At 41.3% G+C, this 15,760-nt stretch overlaps 1 protein-coding gene across 3 annotated transcripts in view; it reads left to right on the plus strand.

Annotated features, from left to right (window-relative positions):
* The window catches only part of LOC145353988 (solute carrier family 12 member 5-like), a 1,060,877-nt gene that overhangs the window by 741,846 nt on the left and 303,271 nt on the right, over positions 1 to 15,760 (plus strand). The window lies entirely within an intron of this gene.

Here is a 15,760-nt window from a genome sequence, read left to right on the forward strand (position 1 = left end):
ATAAGGAGCGCTGTTCATCTGCATTCAGAGCTGCTGATCATAAAGAGGCTGCTACTTCAAGAACGAGAACAAGAGGGCAGATTGATCCAAACATGAAGAACAGCAAAAATAGGTCCAATAAAATAAACCACATTCAAGGCCCAATGAGAGTGAGACAGGCAGAAAACGGATTTCCAAATACAAATCCGTGAACTGAGGACAAGTCAACTTGTCAAAAAGTACCTAGCGTAGATCCCATCAGATAAACTATTTCATGATACCAACTGTTTGAGAAGGAAGAGATAGGAAGCAAGAAAGGAATAAGGTATTTAGTTTCAAAACATCAGGACATCCCAAAGCACCTTATATTCAATAGACAATGAAATACTTCTTTAATATGTAATTACTGTTGCAATATAGAAAGCACAATAACCAGTTAGTGTACAGCATCTCCCACAAAAAATAAAATAAATAAATAACCAGTTCATTTGCATTTAGGCTCTTCTGGCTGGTCTCATATTTTACATATGTTCTGTCTTATAATGAAAATACCAATCACTCGCGAGGGACTGGGTAAACACGCTGTCTGTTCATTTATTTAGACCAGGCACAAGAGAAAAGTAAAGCTTGAAGACATCAGAGTTGTGTGTGCATTGTGTCTGTCTGCATGTGCGTGTCTGTTTGTGACCAAATCTTGATTGCATGGCACACTTCTCTTCTAGTAATGTCATGCTGTCACTCCCCAAAGGCATAGTACAATCCTACCCTCCGTTAACCTGAGTTCATCTTAAATCCACAGTCCCTATCTTAACTCATGCCAAGTTTCGTTCACCCATTACCCCTGTGCTCACTGATCTATGTTAGCTTCTTATCCAACAAGCTCTGTTTTAAATGCTCATCCTTGTTTTCAAAATCCACCATGACATCACCTTTCTCGATCTCTATTATCTCCTGCAGAAATCTCTGTGCTGCTCCATTCTGGTCTGTCTTGCACATTCCTGATTTTCACCCGCCCCACCATTGGTAACCACATTCAGCAGCCATGGTCCTAATTTCCTGCATTTCCTCTCCAAATCTCTACTCTCTCCTCCATTAAGAGACTACATAAAGCCCACCTTTGTGCAGTAGCTTGACCATCTGTGTGAATATCTCCTTATGTAGCATGGCGACAAACTTTGTTTGCTAGCTTTCCTGTAAAGTGTTCTGTGACGTTTTGTTCCATTACAGGTGCTATATAAATGCAAGTTGTGGTTGTTGATTGAGGAATACATTTTATTCAGGACCAGTGTTCACAATAAGTTGTGTGCATACGTGGCCACACAAAAACCTGGGAAATACCATGCTGGCCTCTGCAATAAATCCTCCAACTATGTGGCCACACAAAATAAAATTAAAGGCGTCAAGCATTGAAAAAACTGACCATGCACAGCAATGACATTTTACAGGGAACAATGGTCAGGGCACGATGGAGAACTCCTCCAACAATATTTTATTCTAACTAAGCTCTGTTAGTTCCTTTATTATTGATGATGTGTACTTGAATCTTATTGACCAGACCTGACTGTAAGTGAGAGGTTTTCACCCAAGACTGACGAACACTAGGCAAAATGGGAAAAGGTCAGTAAATATAATAATAACTTGTATTCAACAAAGTTTGTCACCATGACACTGTGCATCACAGGCGTCCTATCAAACAAAATTTGCCACCGAACCACATATGGAGATAAAGTCAACCAAGCTTGGTCAAAGAGATCGGTATTAAGGAGGGTCTTGAAGAGGAAAGAGAGATGTGGAGGGAGGGAAGCCAGGAGCTTCAACGCAAAGTGGTGTTGCCAATTGTTGTAGAGAATGAGGCATCCGAGATCCAATATAGAAACAATTATCTGATCATGACCGGCAAGAAAAAATAAATCCAAGGAAAAGTTAGCAGGAGGAAAGGGAATGTTGGAAACTCAATCGATCAGAAAATCTGGAGGTTGAAGAATGCTCTTCCTTTTCACTCAGGAATAGTACGTGTCCCTGGCACCTTGACATCAGAAATGTTAAATTTCCTCTTGCAATGTTGTGCTTAAAATAGCAGTGCAAATCATCCCTGCGATCCTGATAACAGCTTTTATTATTGGCGGTAACAGGGTGATATTCTTTAATGCAGCTCTCCAGCAGAAGGTTGCCAGCTAAAGCCGCACCAGAGTTCATTTCCAACAGGGAGCCAGCAGAGTATAATTTGATTACTGCACTAGATTGTCAGCTCTATGCTTGAAGTTACTCAGAGGGAGGCAGTCAGTAATAGGTCATGGGCCAGAAAACTGGAAAAGTTCCAAGTGCATGACAAATAAATTTAACCCTTTCTTGCTCCTGCATTCATTCATATTCAAATAGATTTGAAACATCCATTCTTAAAAGAAGGCTTGTGATATGAACAATTTCTCTGATATTTTAAATGCTATTAATTCAGCCTTACCTCAGAATAGGTTGTCAATCCAGAAGTCTTTTTTTTATTATTCATTCTTGCAAACATGTTACATTGGTGGAGAGCAATGGTGTGGAGCCTGTCCTAGAAGGTCCATATCCAGTTTTCATAGAAATGAAGAGCTTTGATTTGCTTAAGTCTGCACATTATCTTGCACCAAACACAGCTCCCTCTGAACTTTGCTCTTTAGGTATCAAAACTTTTTTTGGAGATGGAGGTTGGCTCATTCTGCTACTCTACTTGTGCTCCATTTTTGGCCTACAGGAGTTGAGGGATGTTTTTGCCATTTTCATTGAACCACTCCTGATGCCCTCACTTCTTTGGTTGAAGAACAGTGTTTGCTGTTTCAGTGGCAATGTCTTAAAATTTGCTCCATTTCTTCACAGTCCCCAACTAGGAGTGTACCAGCTTTGAGTTTTTGATCAATTGTGTTCGGAAATTGGTTACAGCAAGTGACGTTACTCAGTTCAGTCATATTGAAAGAAAGAAGACCTGATGACTTTTGGTAGTTCCATTATTATTGAAAATGCAATAGAAACATATAGCTACAATTTCAAGGACATAATATTAGAGGTACAGTGCTACGGGTACATGTTGGAGGTATAATGATAGGGCCACAATTTTAGAGTTACATGTTAGCGTAGTAGAGCCACATGTTAGAGATATAATGATAGGGCCACAATGATAGTTACAAGGCTAGGGATAAAATGCTTCCTTTGAGAAATCTTATTTGCTGGTTTAAAAACAAATCCAATGTTCCCTAGCGCTACCCGAGCAATGTTTAAAGTTACCTATAGTTAACTTGGCTGTTCAAACAATAGCTTATATCCTCTGCAAACATTTGCAGTTTTAGTTTGAATGTCCTGCAAACATGTTCTGCTTGTGTATGCTGTGTTGATCAAAGTTCCAGACAGGAAGCATGAAGAGAAAACGGACAGGATCCAACCAATGTAAGTGCAACACCGAAAATCTAAATAGGCCAGTTTGAGAGAACTTTCAGAACCTTTACCAACAGCAGTCTTGGTAGTTCGGGAGAGTAGGCAGACATTGTTATTCAACAGGAGACCTAGATTTGCAAATTGATTGCTGCAGATGGTGTAATATTTGGATGGGTAACTGCACAATTTTAATCAGTGCCAGGGAGCAGCTGGTTGAGTGGGGATGTTTAAATGGGATTATCTACAGTGGAGGGGATCAGATGCTTTATGCTGAGGATATGAGGGAGCAAATACCTAACGCGTCATTTGCACTGGTGACTGGAGAGGATCTGAACTGCCTGCAATTTGATTGTCGTGTAATGTGGTTGAATTACGCATGCTGAATTTGTCCTGATATAAAGTGAAGCTAGGATTGAGCTAAGTTTGATAGCAGATGCAATTGAAAGGCATTTACAATTTACCTCCCTATAGATTCGATTGACGTCATTCCACTTGGAACGTTAAAATGCATGTAGATCCTGCAAATAACTGGAAAGATAGTGGGTGGAATGTTAACAAAAAGTAGCAGAGTGTTAGGGTCTGACTGAAAACTGGTCTGTTTACCCCCAAACACAATGGTGTACTCTCTAGATCTTATGGCACGTTGTCAAAAAAAGGATGCGTTTCCCCTCACCCCACCACAGATAATATATGGTGAGGAGGTCTTTAATTACATTTAAATATATTAAAATATATTAAAATTATGTTCACGCTCATTGTGGATGTGAACTCGATTACGTGGCCAGGGAGATGCAGTCGCCAGATCTTGAAACCCCTGCTGCCATTCCCAAGGATGCAGAGCATGACCTCAAGATTACCCCTCCCTCATATATATAGTACAGCAGATCACACACGCATGGTAATAAGAATCTTATATGGTCAACAGAAAAAGCCACGCAGCATCACGATATCCACTAGCTACATCTGAACATTCAGCCTGGATCAAAATATCAGCAAGGCCCCTTACTTCCACTAAACCATCGGGATGTTGCATCTTAACATTAGATTGCTCCTGTTCGATCTTAGGATGCTGTGCATTGCAAAGGTAGGCTCAGCATTGTCACAGTGGGACAAGGAAAGGAAAGGCTGCGGTGAAACAAATGGCTAGTCTCATTTACGGGTTAACAGCTGGGTTATGGTGTGATGGTACAATCTAAAGCCTGGCCTCACGACTACGAGCTGCATCTTCCAAGGTGCTACAAGTCATCCTTGGATTTCTGCTCCGTTCAAAACTCCCCCCATCTCGATGCTGCCCTGCATTTCTTCCAGGACCACGTCAGCTTGGCTTTTCCAAAAAAAGTACAGCGCAGTATTCCCAGGAGAACCCCATCAAGCTATGTTATTTTGATCCTGATTACGAATTTAGACTAGCCTGTAGGTAGTGTTACTCAAATGGTGATTAGATGCAATTTTCACAGGGATTCCTCACAGCCACTGGAGAGGTGGCGTTCTCTAGTTGGTACAAAGCAGCATGTTTCAGGATGGCTTAGGGACTCAAAATAGGACATGCCCCCTTGTTTATGGCACTAGCTGCCGAATGGTAAGTTTAAACGTATAGTGTTTGAATGTTCATGAATAAACGTGAGTGAGTTGAATCGGGTGGTTAGATAGGGTGGATTAACTAGTTGGGTAGGTGAGTTGGAGAGTAATCAGGCCTGACCATGAAAGTAGTCAAGTCCAGGTTGGATCACAGGAGTTCTCAGATCAGGTTAGGGGGATAAGCAAATGTTTAGGGATGGTTATGTCAGGTCAGGGTGGGGGCCATAGACTGGGTCAGAGGGTATTTGTGGGGTTTAATCTGGAGGGGTTAGGGGATGGGTGTTGAGGGGACAGTCGGAGGTCAGTGTGTGTGATTGGAAGTCAATTATGTATTTCCCCAGATATTAGACCAGAGTTTAATCTGTCCAACATTCCCTGGGCAACTACCCAGTTAAGTAAGACTAACTGTCCGACGTTTCTGACTCTGGGAGCAATTTTGAGCCTACGCTGTCCATCCACAGGAGTGATGGCACACGCTCAAAATCCAGAGAAACTGGAAAAATGCGATTCATGCCAGCTCATTCCTATCTTCCAGCCTACCTGCTAGCGGAGTAAAACACACCGCAGGTCCCCATTAAGATCATTTTAATACATTAACACATTATTAGTGAGCATTCTTTTCAAGACTTCCCTCCTCACGAGATATTCAGCAGCAGCCATCACATCAGCACCATTTATAGTAGGTTCACCTCGATGTGAACCTGTTGTGTGGGTGTCCCCTGCTATCCTCACTAGTCACTGCCTGCCATTTGGAAAAAGACTCCTACTCTTTGTTTTCTGTCTACTGGCCAGTTTCCCATCCATCTCAATGCACTATCCCCAATCACGTGCACTTTAATTTTGCACGCTAACCTCTTTGTCAAAAGCTTTCTGAAAGTCCAAATAAACCACATCATTGGCTTATCAATCTTCATCAAATCTACCAGTTACATGCTTGAAGAATTCCAGTAATTTGTCTAGAATGATTTCTCTTTCATAAATCCATGCTGACTCTGTCCAATCCTGTCACTGTTTTCTAAGTGTTCTGCTGTAAAAATCTTTGATAACGGATTCTAGAATTTGCCCCACTACCGATGTCAGGCTAACTGGTCTATAGTTCCATTTTCTACTGACTTCCCTTTTTAAATAGTGGTGTTACATTAGCTACCCTCCAATCTGTAGGAAGTGTTCCAGAGACTCTAAAATCTTGGAAGGTAACCACCAATGCATCCATTAGTTCTGGACCACTTCTTTCAGTGCTTTGGGATGTAGATTGACAGGCCCTGGGGATTTATCAGCCTTCAATCTCACCAATTTTACCAACACCATTTCTCTACTAAAAATGATTTCCTTCAGTTCCTCCCTCTCACTAAACTCTGTGTTCCTGAACATTTCTGATATGTTGTTTGCAACTTCCTTTGTGAAGACAGAACCAAATTATGTATTTAGTTGGTCAGTCATTTTTAGTTCCCAATTATATATTTCCCTGTTTCTAACTGTAAGGCACCTACATTTCTCTTCACCAAACTTTTCCTCTTCACATACTTATAGAAACTTTTACATTCAGTTTTTACGTTTCCCACAAGCTTACTCCCATACTCTATTTTCCCCTTTTTGATCAATCCATTGACCCTCCTTTGTGGCATTCCAAACTGCTCCCAATTCTCAGGTCTGTTGTTTTTTTCTGGCCAATTTGTATGCCTCATCATTGGATATATACTGTCTCTAACTCCTCTTGTAATCCATGGTTCGGCCTCCTTTCCCATTTTACTTCGGTGCCAGTCAGGGATAAACAATTGTTACAGTTCATTCATGTGCTCTTTGAATATTTGCCATTGCCTATCCGCCATTATCCTTTTAAGTAAGGTTTGCCAATCCATTGTAGCCAACTCATGCCTCATATCATCATAGTTTCCTTTATTAAGATTCAGAATCAACTACATACTCTCCAGCCCAACTAGATTGCCAATTATTCCTTTCTCATTATGCAGTACTCAGTCTAGCGTGGTCTGTCCTCCAACTGGTTCCTCAATATATTGGTCTAGAAAACTATCCAATATCACTACTACAGTTTGGGGCTCCATATACAACCTCCATTAAACTTTTTTTCCCCATAGTGTTTCTCAGCTTTATCCATACAGATTCCATATCATTAGAGCTATTATCTTTCCTCACCATTGCATTAGTTTCCCTTTTAACCAGCAAAGCAACCTTTTCCTTTTTTTCTGTCCTTTCTAATTATTAAATATCTCTAGACATTAATTTCTCATCCCTGATCATCCTGCAGCCATGTCTCTATAATCCTGACTATATTATAGCTGTTTGCATCTATTTGTATGCGTAGTTCATGCACTTTATTGCGAACAGAGACACAGTTGCATTCTTCATTGTGTTGCAAAAATAAAGATAAATTCAGGAGATGAACCATACCCAAAGGCTTTGGGTATGGTTCATCTGGTATAACCCAAAGACCCAATTTGGATCTCTCCTGCAACAGGTCAGTACACTGAAGAATGTGATAAATTTAAAAAGGAGCTATCCGAAGTTACACCAACCACATTTCTTCTGTCCCAGCCACTGACCGACCTCTACCCCACAACTCCCCCACCCCCGCCAGTGCTCAACCTGGTGGATATTTAGCCCAACCTCCCCACAAATTGTCACGACATAAGCGAATAAGCCAATGTCATCTCACTGGTCAATCCACCAGTGATGATCTTGGCTTATCCCCTCTCTGTGATCCTCCTTACAGGAAAGACAATAAAATATGAATAAATGTACTATATCAATACCATTAGACAATTTGTTCCACAGCAATTGATTTAGGAGTTTTGTACACATTGTTAGCAGTGAAGGTTATAACAGCAATGCTCTCCAACAGATCCGCAAAGCAGATTGTGAGCAAATGTAAATAGGAAGATCTTCTGATTATTTATACAATCATTTATTATGACAGAGAATCAATACATTGCAACCTCTGCTACATACACCCTATTGTGTACTCAGCCTGGCTAGGGAAGATTAAATAGATGATATTAAATCTGATTCATAAAACTAGTTACCTGTGCTAGCGCAGTAATACAAAATGGCATCATTTTCCCCAGACACTTTGATTTATTAAAGTCTATTGTATATTTGTAAGGGGGATTGCCAGTAAATATTGCTCTGATTCGCTCATGGCTCTGATTTCAGTCACTGCCTTTTGCTATTGCTGAACTGGGTTTATCTATCAATGAGCCGATGAGCATATCACTGTTTGATCTATGGCAGAACTACCTTCCAATGTGAGCAGGTGAACCACAGATTGAAGAGTCGTGTGATGAAAGTCAATTCTGACTCATGTCTGTTAAAAGATAAAATAGGGAATGTTGATTTTTATAGTGAGAGGAGTTGAGTACAGGATCAGGGATGGCTTGCTACAATTATACAGGGCCTTGGTGAGGCCACACTTGGAATATTGCCTGGAATTCTCTGAGCTCACCTGTGGCTGGGATTATCCGGTCCTGCTGCTTTGAACAGAGATTTGACTGAGTGCCAAATTCTCCATTCTCACTGGCAGCAGTAGCGGGGTGTGTGAGAACAGAGAATTCCAGCTACTGAGTGCAATTTTGGTCATCTGAGAAAGGCTCTAGAGGGAGCGCAGTGACCATAAGGAGTGCAGTCAAAGAATATGGGGTAAACCTTTTGAATTGAGATGAGGAGAAATTTCTTCACCCATGGAGTGGCAAGCCTGTAAAATTCACTACACAGAAAGCATTTAGGTCAAAACATCATATGTTTTCAAGGAGGCGTTAGGGACACAAACGAATCAAAGGATATCGGGAAGGAAACATCAGGCTATTGAGTTGGATGATCAGCCACAATCATAATGAATGGCAGAGCAGACTCAAAGGGCCAAATGGCCTACTGCAGCTCCTATTTTCTCTGTAAGTTTTTATGTAACGCTGCTGTGTTGGTAGTTTGTGTGCTTGACTTCAAGATAAGGATGAATAAAAATGTCCCACAGCTAAGTTTATTTGATACTGAGCCAGATCATATCGTATCATGTCATCTTCTTTGACCCATTTGACTTAGGACAGAATTATAGGCTCCATAAGGAAGGAGTCCATTTATTCGGTTGTGCCTGTGCTGACAATGGAAGTATTATCCAATTATTTTACTCCCTGCTCTTTCTCTCAATTTCTGTCCAGTTGATACACTTCTATGTCTCACTGATTTGAAGAATGTGTCCAGATAATTCTATTGGTTCTGCCAAAAGCCCAGTGCTAACTGGTAGAATTGGTATTTTTTTTGTTTGTCAAAAAATAGTGACAGCTGACCCCTTCTTTTGCGAACTTTGAGTATGAGGTTACCTTTAAACCTAACTATCTTTAAGAGCCCTGACAAGATTTAAAAGCAGACAAAGCATCTTCCTTATGCCCTAAAAGTATTAGTCCCAAAAAAAGATTTACTTTGATCTGTCAACATCAGAGGATGCTGCTTATTTTGAACTGTAATAGGTTGGTTAGTTGGTATCAAGACCTCAAAGCTCTTAGCTCAGATGTCAAAATCTTGAAACTCTGGATCAGTTTCGTCAGGAGTCTTGACACTTGTGCCTTTGAAGAATCAATTGATAGTTTCCAGTACGAATTTAGAATCTTGTTGCTCAATGAATAGGAATCTTTCAGGCACTTATCCAGCATGGGTCATGAAGCATTGAGAGCTTGGATCATCTCTGTGAGACATAGACAGAAGGTCACATCTCCAAGCAAACATAGTTTCTCCAAACAAAGACAGTTTCCAGTGCTTATTTTTTTTAATAAAGTTCTAAATATATCTGTAATATGGTATCAATATATAGTTCTATATTGCCATTTTAAAATATTTTCCAGCCATTTCAAGCCCTGTTTTTGCTGTTTGGATAGAGCCTTTATAATATTCCATTGTAAATATGTGCACAATGTTCAAGGCCGTTATATTAATCAGCTTGTGTGAGAGGCAAATAGAATTCCACACAATATTCTGTGCAGGCTTTATGAATACTTGGCCAACAGCTTTTCCCTTCTGAGAGAAAAGGTATAATGTTAAGCTTGAATGTAGCAGCACTACCAGCAGCAGGATAGCACCACTGAGATTGCGGCTGGGATTGGTGGCTAGTAAAAACAACAGGGAACATTGAACTAAGTGAAGTAGAAGTGAACAAGAGCTGATGCTAGCCTATTTAATGCTTAATGAGCATCCCTCCTATCGAATGACCTTCCCGGATATGGCTATTGGAAAGCGCACGAAGGAAAACTGAGTCTTTACTCTCAGTGTGAAGGGCAAAATGTCTGTACGACAGGAGGTTCGTAGATGGGGCCAGCATTTAATGTCCATCTTTAATTGTCCTTGGGAAGGTAGTGGTGAGCAACTTCTTGAACTACTGCAGGTCATGTGGTGTAGATACACTGAGGAAAGTAGCCCCCAGATTTTGACCCAGTGACATTAAAGGAACAGTGATATATTTCCAAGTCAGAATAGTGAGTAGCATGGAAAAGAACTCATAGGTGCTGCTGTTCCAGTACATTCTCTACCCTTGTCCCTCGAGGTGCTAAAAGTCACGAATTTGGAAGGTGCTGTCAAAGGAGCCTTGGTGAGTTGCTGTAGTGCATCTTGTCGGAGATACACATACTGTTGCCATTGTGCGTCTGTGGGGAGGGAGTGAATTTTGTGAAAGTGGTGCCATCAGTTGGGCTACTTTGTCCTGGATGGTGTCAAACTTCTTGAGCGTTGTTGGAGCTGCCAGGCAAGTGGAGAGTATTCTATCACACTCCTGAATTGTGCCTTGTAGATGGTGGATAGGCTTTGGGTGGTCCAGAGGTAAATTGCTCACCATAGGCTTCCCATTCTCTGACCTCACCAGCATCAGTATTCACCAATATCAGAAAATAGTTCCCACTGTTAAACAAAATGTGCAAGACCACAACTCTAAAAAATGAGATGCTAAACTCTCTTCCGCCACTTTATTGAATAAGAAATCTTAAAGTCAGTGGATGGACATTCAGCAGAAACCAGGTTTTCGTCAACAATCGTGCTCTATACTCACTGATTAATGTTAAAAATAACCTGATCAAACACAGGCATTTTTCTCTATATATATTTTGAATGGAGGTCGTATGGCATAATCAGAAGCAACTCTGCCTCTGAACCAGAAGCTCTGGGTTCAAGTCCCATACCAGGACTTGATGGTCATGGAAGGTGCATTCGTAACATGGCCAAACAGGTTGAGTAGCAGCTTGGAAACCCTTCCAATGTATGCCAATGGCAGATAATAAGAGCAAATGAGATTCCTGGTCAACTAAGTGATGGAACGTGATTGGAGTTTCGACCATCGTTGTTGCCACAGCAATGCAGACTCTTGAATGGGGGCATTGGTTGGCTGCAGAGTTGATGTGGATTAGGTTGGTACGTTTGATCCTGATTCGGGTTGGGGTGAATCGGGACCTGCCTCCTGCTGTGGATTGGACCCGCCATCAGGCAGATAATTCAAGAAGTGGAGCCATGAAGATATTCAGTAGTTGGGCACTCAGTGCACATTTAGAATGTCCTTTAAATATATGTAAATCCTGAATAAGATGGTTTGCACATTAAACACAAGAGTGTTTCACCCACTACATTGATACACTTAACACTTCTTTTGTAAGGCAGGATACACATATTGAATCTAAAAACCTTAGCTTTTATCAAGATCTCTTCATACTCAATTGCACTGTTCCACACAGTGGAGATCAAATGATTCATAGTGATATTTCTGTGCTACCAGTCACAATTGTTTATGAGCTGTATTTTATTCATCATCCAAGACACTGCCACAATGAGACCAACACTTAAGCAGATTCTTACCTGAGGAGTTGAAATTATATAAGTATCCTAGATTTTAAAAAGATCAGATCATTTTTAGTTCAAAATATATTCATCCTCACTATTCTGAAGCCAGAATAATTCAGCTCCAAATTCATAGGACTGCAACAACTTTTGTCAAATTTAACACAGTGGCTTTAAGCAGAAAATGGTCACATTATCGGGAAACATTTATTTTTAGAATTTAAAAACTCTTCAGCTCGTTATAGATATTGGGGGGAGGGGGGCGCGGTGATTCTTCCATCCTGCTGCACTAATTATTTACCGCAGTGGGCTGGGAGAATCGAACATGGCCAAATTTGTTGGATTCCTGTGACCTTTTCATCCAGATGCAAGCGGCATCTATGCAGCACCAGAAATTGGCTGGGAGGCAGGGCTAGCATTTAAATAGTATTTTACATACTATTTGCATGCTATTAGCGACCCAGGGACTGAATTCTCTGGGCCTGCTAGCATCTCCCACTGCGCCAGCCTGTTTCACTTCAATGGGGATTACTCTAACTCCCCACGTTGAGGGAGCTAACAGCCTGGTCCCACTGGAGTGAAGGGAGGCAATCGGGGCTCCCCAATGGTCGGGTGGCGGGGGGATAGTGCCCTCTGGGCACGGGCACCCTGGAAGTGCCAGCTAATGCCCCCTGTCAATGCCCAAGGGGCAAAGTGCCCATACCCGGGGATATCTTGCTATTGTCGACTGAGCACAGGGCAGTGCCAAAGGGATGGAGCCTATTGGGGCAGGGCCTTGGGGCGATCAGTGGAGATGGGGGGCATTGGGATCTGGTCAGGGCTGGAAGGAAGCCAGTGATCAGGCGGGCTGGTTGGGGATGGTGGTGGGGATGGCAGGTGGTCAGTCATGGGCAGAGTCTGCCAGGGTGAGTGATCTGCTGGGGGAGTTTTCTGGGGGAGTCTGCCTGCAGGGGTTTTCAGAGGACTGTCACTGCTGAGGGAGGGTGCTGTAGATAGGATGGTCTAGGATGGTGGGGAACTGACTCACAAATGGATGTGATTGGACCATGGGGAGGTTGGAGGGGGCAGTGTTGCGGGGGCCCCGGGCTGGCCTGTGATCGACCACTGTGCATGTGCAGAGGCCCATTTGTTTCAGACTCTCCAGCATGAATAAGCCCTGCCCTCTAGTTTTTACAGAGTGTGGGAGATCTGGTGTGAACTCCCACTGAAAAAAACAGCATAAATTTCTCCGGTTTTCCCATGAATTCAACACTTACAATTATTTTCATTGTGGTTTTTTTCATCAACTAAAGTGCAATGAACGATGTTAATGCGGTTAAAAAAAAAGCACAAAGGCATTTAAAGTGTGCTGAATCAAGCAAAAATTAGTTTTGGGACAACAGGAAGTTGAGACAAATGTACAAAAAGACACTGAGATAGTATAAACTCCTAAGCTATTGCACTTTATACACACCCATCCCAAGAACTTAGAGTATGTTTAGCATTGATCATCAGTTCTGTACCTGTACAAGAATGCATCGGCCTCGAAGGACTACATGGCCTTTGAAAATATTGTTGGCTTTGCATTGTGAATGGTTATGTGTCCGCAATTGTTGTTATCATCAAGGATTCTGAAATTTACCTTCGGATCATATTCAACCATGGGATATTTGGGTTTTGTTTTTCCATAAAATGCATGTATTAAAAGAGATATCCCCATACGTAATGCATTTCTGGGGCATGACGTATCCAGTTTCATTTTTTGCATTTTCTGCAACTTCATCCTCCTATGCATGCTCCATTACCCCTCCAATACATTCACTAAAAATCAATCATTTTATAATTACTTAACAGATTATTATTAAGTTGCCTTACTCTGAGACCTACTGTTACATTTGCCTTTTGTAATTGGATTGAATGTTTCACTCTGAATAAATGAAATCTATTTATGAATGATATTACATGCATTACATAGCTTTGAAAAAAAATTGTCTGTTTTATAAATTCATATACATGTCTCTTCGACCTGGTGATAACCAATATGGCAACTATTTAATCCTAACAATACATACTTAAAATTATACAATACCAACAGTGCAAAAGGAAGCCATTGTGCCCATCTGCACTGATATTAATTCTACCCAGGTCTAATCCCTGTATTTACCCTACTAATCCACCTGACAACCCCCAAACATTAAGGAGCAATTTAGCATGGCCAATCAACCTAACTCCCACATTTTTGGACTAGGGAGGAAACCAGAGCACCCTGAGGAAACCCATGCAGACACAGGAAGAGTGTGCAAACTCAACACAGACAGTCAACCAAGGAATTGAACCTGGGTCTCTGGCTGTGAGGCAGCAGTGCTAACCAGCCTGGGACCCCCCACAATGCTAACCACTGTGCCACCGTGCCACCCCTGTGCCATCATATTCACCCCATTAATAAAACATAGGTTGCAATTTTTGTACAGAAAATGCAGAATGATTGAGATTGTGGATATACAGATTCTTACATCAGATCCTCTCATCATACGTATTGAACAATAGGATACAAAAACTATTCAACATTTAAGTTTGCTTAAGTTTCTTGATAATGAGGTAACAAGTGGCTCAGCAGCATAGGTTGTAGGTGCATTATCTCTTTTGTTTGGATTAAATATATTGCACTTCACAGAAAACAACATTGTGGAGCATTCTTGCAGTGGCTGAGATTGGTATTTTCAACAAAATTAAATCAAGTTATAGCAAATGTACAGTCTGTTTTCCTCCGCTCCCATTGTTGTTCTCTGTTGTCTTCACTGGAGTATAAAATCAGGCATGGTGTAAAATAAGCTACAGATCAGGAATGGGTCTGTTTTCCATTAATGGTGAAGAGCAATTGCACCCCCAGTTTCTGAGCACCGAGAACAATCTTCTACTCATGTGAATTCTAATGTTGGTCTTCTATTTCTTTCCACATGCTGTTCAATCAGTGTGGAAAACCAATTCAAGAATTATACCATGTCATGCACACTCTGTGATGATGTTGTTTGTTACAACCTCTATTCACACAATATGGGTCAGGTTCCACACATATGCTGACACACAGCTTTACCTGTCCATCACCATTACTCCATTATAGAATGGTTAAAACCCAGAAGGATGCAACTCGACCCATCATTTCTGTGCCAACTCTCTGCAAGAATAATTCACCCAGTGTCACTCACCTGCCTTTTCCACGTATCATTGTCATTTCTTTTGTCTTTATATCATAATTCAATTCTTATAAAAGTTAAACTTGAACCAGCATCCAGCATACTTTCCCTTGAGTTGTCCCCACGCTGTCTGAAGACAAGTCCAAAATGAAGCAGAGGATGAGTAAAACTTCTCTCCAGCTAAATAATTGGAAAGCCAAACCAATGTTTTGCTCTTGTCAGTAGCTGTGTCAACAATTTCTCATTCTACCCTCACCTCAGCCACTGAGTTATGCTAAGCTGGACATAATGCAGCTTTCAGTCCTGTACAACACTAACTTCTGCTTCAAATTCCACAAGAAGCCTACTCTATATGCAGAAACTTAGTCACTTTTATCCCCTTATATCCAGTTTACATATTGTTTGTTTGCTTGTTTCCCTCCACTAGCTTTCCATTCAGAAACAAACTGACATTGCAATCCTAATCCTTGTCTGAATCTCCCCAAAATCTCAGTCCACCCTATCTGTGTGGTCCCCTTCAGTTCTACAGCTCAGCCTGAATCGTTCATTGTTCTAGAATGTGAACAATGTATTTTTCCTCCATTCGACCACCGATAACACAGCTTTCAGGTATCATGGTCCTATTTTGAGGAATTCCCTTCCAAATTGTCTCTGCTTCATCTTTTCTTGTTTCCAATGGCCTGCCCAAATCTTATTTCATGTTTGCTTTCATGTTTGCTTGTGTCTGCTGCTTCTACTCCCCCCACTTGCTTTGAAGGAACCTGTCTATCCACTCATTGAGAAGCACTGCAGAATGCATT

The sequence above is a fragment of the Carcharhinus amblyrhynchos genome, chromosome 16 (assembly GCF_965287045.1).
Source record: "Carcharhinus amblyrhynchos chromosome 16, sCarAmb.v2.hapA, whole genome shotgun sequence".
In the NCBI taxonomy this organism is placed as follows: domain Eukaryota; kingdom Metazoa; phylum Chordata; class Chondrichthyes; order Carcharhiniformes; family Carcharhinidae; genus Carcharhinus; species Carcharhinus amblyrhynchos.